Source organism: Pinus tabuliformis, chromosome X (assembly GCF_031772625.1).
Source record: "Pinus tabuliformis cultivar Carrire ecotype Pingquan chromosome X, CPIR1, whole genome shotgun sequence".
NCBI lineage: Eukaryota > Viridiplantae > Streptophyta > Pinopsida > Pinales > Pinaceae > Pinus > Pinus tabuliformis.
Genome location: NC_142308.1, coordinates 1,395,757,514 through 1,395,764,143, shown reverse-complemented (window position 1 = coordinate 1,395,764,143; position 6,630 = coordinate 1,395,757,514). Strand labels below are relative to the sequence as shown.

The following is a 6,630-nucleotide window of genomic DNA, read 5'->3' as shown; positions in this document are numbered from 1 at the left end:
CAAGACTGGCAGCAAAAGGGTATTTTTAGGTTGAAGGTATCGACTTTCATAAGATTTTTTCACCAGTTGTAAAACTTGTTTCTATTTGTACTGTGTCGGCACTAACTACATTACTTAACCTTGAGTTAGAACAGTTAGATGTTAAAACAAATTTTCTACATGGTGATTTGAATGAAGAGTTATATATAGAACAACCAGAAGGTTTTGTACAAGGTCGCAGTAGAAGATTAGTTTGCAAGCTCAAGAAATCATTGTATGGTTTGAGGCTGTCTCCCAGACAATGGTACAAGAAGTTTGACTCCTTCATGGTGAGCCAGAACTTTATTAGAAGTGAGTATGATCATTGTGTATACTTCAAAAGTTTCAATGGAATATTCATTATCTTAGCTTTGTATGTTGACGATATGCTTATTGCAAGAAAAAGCATGGAAGAGATCAATAGGTTAAAGGCTTAGCTCTCTAGGACATTTGATATGAATGATCTTGGAGCAGCAAAACATATCTTGGGCATGAAGATACACAAGGATAGGAAAAATGGTAAGCTTTGGTTATCACAACAGAAGTATGTGGAGAAAGTACTTGAAAAGTTCTGTATGAACAATGTGAAACCTGTTAATGTTGCATTAGCTTCCCCTTTTAAGCTTTCTTCGGTTTTGAGTCCTAGAACTGATGAAGAAAAGAAGTATATGTCTCATGTACCATATTCAAATGCTGTAGGCAACTTAATCTATGCGATGGTATCTACAAGACCTGACATTTCACATGAAGTTGGAGTTGTCAACAGGTTCATGGCAAATCCAGGTGAAGAACATTGGCGAGCAGTGAAATGGGTGCTTCGATATCTAAGAGGCACAAGTGACCATTGCATCATCTTTAGTGGTAGTGAAGGATCAGTGTGCAGATATGTAGATGCTAATTATGTAGGTGATTTGGAGAAAAGAAGATCTATTATAGTTTATGTCTTTACTCTTGCAGGTGGAGCAATTAGTTGGATGTCAAAGCTTCAAGAAACAATTGCGTTGTCCACTACCGAAGCAGAATATATAGCTGCTTTAGATGCCAGTAAAGAAGAAATTTGGTTAAAGGGTCTACTTGATGAGATTGGAAGGACGCAGGAGAAAGTGAATGTACTTTGTGACAGTCAGAGTGCTATTCACTTGGCTACAAATCCTGCTTATCACAGCAAAACCAAGCACATTGATGTAAGGTATCATTTTCTGAGACATGTGATCGATGGCGGAAAAGTAGATCTTCAAATGGTCCATACACGAGAGAATTGTGCAACATATTCACAAAGCCAGTTACAGTAGAGAAGCTGCGATGGTGTTTAGCTTCTCTTGGCTTGTAGAAGAGATGATGAATGGGCATGGGCAAGGGATTAGGAAAATTGTTGTCAAGGTGGAGTTTGTTGGTAATTGACAACTAATTAATGTAAATTTGGGTAAAATTGTATTAGTTATTGACAAGTTAGTTTCATACCAAATCAATAGTTATGTAAATGAGGAGGCTCATATAAAACTGATGAATGCCCGAACTATTGTATGGAGAATCATTTTATTGATTAAATAGAAATTCCAATCCATTGCCCCATGGATGTTTCCTTGACACTCTGTCAGGGTTTTACCACTTAAATCCTGAGTTATTACTTGTATGGTTAGATTTAGTTTCATTTTCTTTCTTGTTTTGTAAACTCCGGTAACTACATTCTCATATACTTTACGTACTGTAACACCGCCCTATATACCCGAAGGTACATGGACGAGCTATGATATAATCACATACGTGGAATGAGGTATCACAGTCAAGATGTATTGCAGACAAGTTAGCAACAACTGCTATATTTTACGACATTGGAACACATCTCTAGCCTAGACCTCTAAATGTTTTTCGTTAAGTGACAATGCTCCATTAGGTAAATTTAGATAAATTTTAAGTTGATATTCTTTAGAATTTGCCTTTCAAGGTTCACCAGGTCATGTATGTTCAATTCCTAGAATGAAACTAATATGATAAGCATTATTTTCATTCAATTGAACAATGAAAACCTTAGCTAGTAGGGATAGAGCAATCAGATCTTTGACAAAGTGCAAAGAGCACATCTAATGCAATTTCCCTAGCTATTCCTTTCAAGCATTCACAAACTACCATATGAACGATGAAAGTTTTTATTTTCGAATCCCTTAATGTTATGATGAACAAAAAGGAAACTAATGCACATACAATCAATCAATCTTTTTATAAGAACAAACACTTTACAATAGTTCAGTTTCAAAGGAAAAGAAGATGTTTACGACACTTTCTTTCAAACAAAGATTAATCGACTATAATCTAACTTTGACGATGAATCGATAATGACAAAGAAATAATTTAAGAAACATTAATCAATCAAGTCAAAGTAGGGTTGGAAAGAGGAAAAAAAGTTGATTTCAGAGACATACTACAATCATTGATCTTTCAGCAAACATAAAAGGAAGGAAATTTGGAGGAAAAACCAATCCAAAGTTGAAAATTTTCCCTAAGGTGGATCAGCGCAGGTCTAAGAGGGCCTAACTGCACTGCAGAGCACTATCTCTCACTCAAGGGTGCTCTACAGAGCACTATCTCTCACCCAAGGGTGCTCTACAGAGCACTGTCCCCTGACCAAGCCTGCGTTGATTCCTGAGAGGCCACTCAAGAGTCATCTAACCTCAATTTTCTTACCAAATAACACTTCAACAAGGCTGAAATACAATTAATGAAAGTAAATAAGGTCTTATAGAGTTTACTAGGATGTGGATAAGATACTTGGAACAATGATCGTTCCCCAATATGGTTGCCAATTTGTTTTTGGAAAATTTGGTATCTACAGATAAATACTAATTCCCTAGATAAGTAGTAATATCTAGAAAATAGTTTAAGCACTTTAGCTTTTTCCTATAAGTAATAGATAAGACAAAGAAGATGATAAGACCTACTTGTAGTTGCACTTTCCTCTTGTCTCCTTTGTATCGATCCCGTCGCTCCTTCCCCTACTTAACATGCTTGAGAAGTACTTGTAAACACAAATAGAAGACAAAGAACTGATTAAAGCAAAATATCTATTAAATACAAGTAAATGGAATCAGATACATTCACACATTTAAGCATCATATATCAATAAAAACATATGGGAAAAATGTTCAAATGCTTTATTGAATAGAAGAAGGAATTACAACCATCATGTTTGATCAAAGTCATTCCTCCAGCTTGGATCCCATCCACATCACAGCAAAAGCGAGACAAACTTGTAGCATAACAATACTTGCCTCAAAGCCAATTCTCATAGCAACATTATCTCCTTACAATTCAACATAGTACAACCCTTGATCATGTAGATGAGTGTTCCATTTATAGGAGGATGAAGGAGGTTATTTCATAAATGGGGGCTTTGAATGGCCTTCCATACTTAGAATTAGTTCCATGGAGCAAGGGATGAGAGGATAGGATGCATCTTAACTCATTCCTCATCCATTTTCAAGCTCATAGGAGTTGATAAGTGAGGGAAAATTCTAGATGACTCGAAGAGATAATAATATTCCCCAAACCGTATGTGAATTTCACTCAATCTCGCCCAACGCAGGTGAAAGAGGGCCTAAGTTCTTTGTAGAGCACCCTGGCATGGACTCAACTGCTCTGCAACGCACCCTTACATGGGCCTACCTACGCTGGTCCCTTTAGAGGTCATTTCAGGATGTCTTCAAGTCATGAAACTGTCTGGGAATGAGGCATTCAAAAGGGTGACTTGTTTAGGGCATGTAGCAACTAGAATTAGGGTTTGCTGAGCCCTAAAACATTGATTTGGATGATGTGAGGGATGTGCCCAAATGGATCTGTAACAATGGGGTAGTTTGCTTCTACGCTTGGTCGATGGGGCCTCAATGATCTACACAACAAGGCATCTGAAGCCAGAGGTTAAAATAAGATTTTTTTCAAAGCTCTTGTCCCCATTGTTGATGTTAAAACATTGTATTTAGTTTCGAGAAATAAATTTCTTTTGTTTTGGGTTATATCGAGGTGATGGCACACATATGATCATGACTTGAGCTTGACATTACTCTCCTTGAAGGCATAAGATACATACATATGCCCCAAACTATATTATGGTCTCACACATATAAATATATACCCACATAGAATCTGTATTCCAAAGCCATGAATTTTGATGTGTAGGTGAATTACATCACCCTAGGGCATGCAAATTTTATACCTGATTTATTAGGTATGATAGGACCACAAAATCACTATGCATTGTTTGGGTTGGGCTTCCATGTGTGTAATTTCCATAACACGACAATAAAAGCGGTGATGTGGAATAGTTGTGTGGAATGCAGAGGTCATTGATGCCATGACAATGCCATAACCCATTGACATGTTGTTTTTTTGACAGATTAATCCATTTTATAAAAAAATAAAAATAAAAATTTAATATTCATACTTTCACATAAGGAAAACACAAATATTATTATTAAACAAAAATGTTCATACTTCAACACAACCAAAACATAAATATTATTATTAAATAAAAATGTTCACACTTCAGCACAAAGAAAAAACAAATATTATTAGAAAATATAAATATTATTATATAAATATTATTATTAAACAAAAATGTTCATACTTTCGCACAAGTAAAACACAAATATTATTATTAAACAAAAATGTTCACACTTATGCATAATGAATACACAAATATTATTATTAAACAAGTTCAGCACAACAAAAACACAAATATTTAAGAGTGAGACCTGCTCGACATCTTTTTTATTTTTTTTACCAATGCTAAGTTATCGTGTCATAATTCTTACCATAAGTGTTGAGTTTTGTATCTTGGTAAAGGTGATATTCAATCAACAGGTTTTGCTTCAACGGGTTCTAGATGATCTGCTACTATTTATTACTTAGCAATTCCTATCGAGGCTTGTGAAATCACTAATGCGGACAATGCTTACAAAATCAAAATGTCAAGGAAAGCTGGCAGAGCTATATATCTATGAGTCTTTAAACTAATGTTGAAGTTTGCGCGGAGAGTTATAGTGAAGGAGTGTTGAGCTTATGATGAAATGCTGACCCCACACTACTTAAATCAATTAATTAGTGGTAGAAGCAGGGATTAAATCAATTAATTAGTGGTAGAGGCAAGGACTATGTTGCTTTGTAGCTATTACCCTTGTTATTAAAATTAAAATTTTTATTTACATCTCTACAACCAAGAAACATTCATCAAACTAATTCTATTTATAAATGAATTCCAAATTTAGTAAAATCTCTAACAATGGTGTCTTTGATCCTAATGGCCACGGAAAACACCATCGATGGAACGTTGATATTTCCCCTACCACCTCAATATCATTTTCTACGTTACAAAAGTAACTAAAGTAATTTATAGTAAAGTGACCTTAAATTTCTTTGAACTCAAGTTTATGTGATTAATAATGTTTAGAGAAATAACACTTTCGGATCAATCACATGCATATTTAGGGTTGACATGTTTCAAACCAAGTAATGTGGATCATCATGTTTAGAGAAATAACACTTTCTGATCAATCACATGCATATTTTAGGGTTGACATGTTTCAAACCAAGTAATGTGGTTCATCATGTTTAGATAAATAACACTTTTAGATCAATCACATGCATATTTTATGGTTGACATGTTTCGAACCAAGTAATGTGGTTCATCGTCACCACAAAAATATTCAGATAACTTGATTCAATAAGGTGTATATATAGGGAGAAGAGTTGAGAATTAAATGAAAGCGTCAAAAGTCAAATAAAGTAATGTGTTAAAAGAAAAATAATAAAATAATAAGAAGTAAAAGTAAAAGTCTATTAGGAAAAAGGGAAAAATAAATAATATAATATGATAAAAAAAATTTATTTTTTTATTATATAATAATATATTAGTGGCTAATAACTAATGACATTAAATAATGTAAACGATTTTTAAAATATTTTTAATAATATTATTGAGTTAATAATATTTATTTTATCATTTATATTATACAATTACATAAATTTTAAGTGTTTTTATCATTTATAAATGTTTGTAGAAAGTTTAAGTGTTTATAGAAAGGAGAGATGGTTACAATCTCCCTCGAAAAGGAAGGGACCAGTCTTTCGAATCTCTTATCACATGTGGTTTAGGCTCTCCACTCTTACTAGGTGGATTTAAAAAGTGTTTTTATCATTTATATTTTGCAATTGATTTATTCATATAGAAAAATTAAATCTCCACATTTGGTAAAGCTTTATACAAGACAAGGAGAAAATAGTGCAGCTAATTAGGGTTACACTGTGACACAGAGAAGTACATGTCATAGCCGCCATGTAGGGTCACAGCCATGGAGCACTTTTCGTCACTCACTTAAGGATTAAGTGAGTTTCTATTTGATGATAGTCAAGAATATGGCTGGGATTGGTCAGCTTATCTGTTGAAACCGTCACTACCATTACATGAAGCTCCCGATGAGGATAATGATAGAGGGAGGCAAGAGTTTGTTGATGATAAATTTTCTCCCATATGCACAAAATCTGGTCAAGGTTTTTCAATAGTCCATGGAATATTTGAGGTCGTCTATAATGGTGGCCTCATTTTGACAATGTTGATGTTGA

At 34.3% G+C, this 6,630-nt stretch overlaps 1 non-coding gene across 1 annotated transcript; it reads left to right on the top strand.

Annotated features, from left to right (window-relative positions):
* Positions 1 to 6,077: 6,077 nt before the first annotated feature.
* On the top strand, positions 6,078 to 6,201 carry LOC149145246 (U6atac minor spliceosomal RNA). Its single transcript, XR_016265391.1, has one exon. It is a non-coding gene; the product is annotated as a U6atac minor spliceosomal RNA (small nuclear RNA).
* Positions 6,202 to 6,630: the final 429 nt, after the last annotated feature.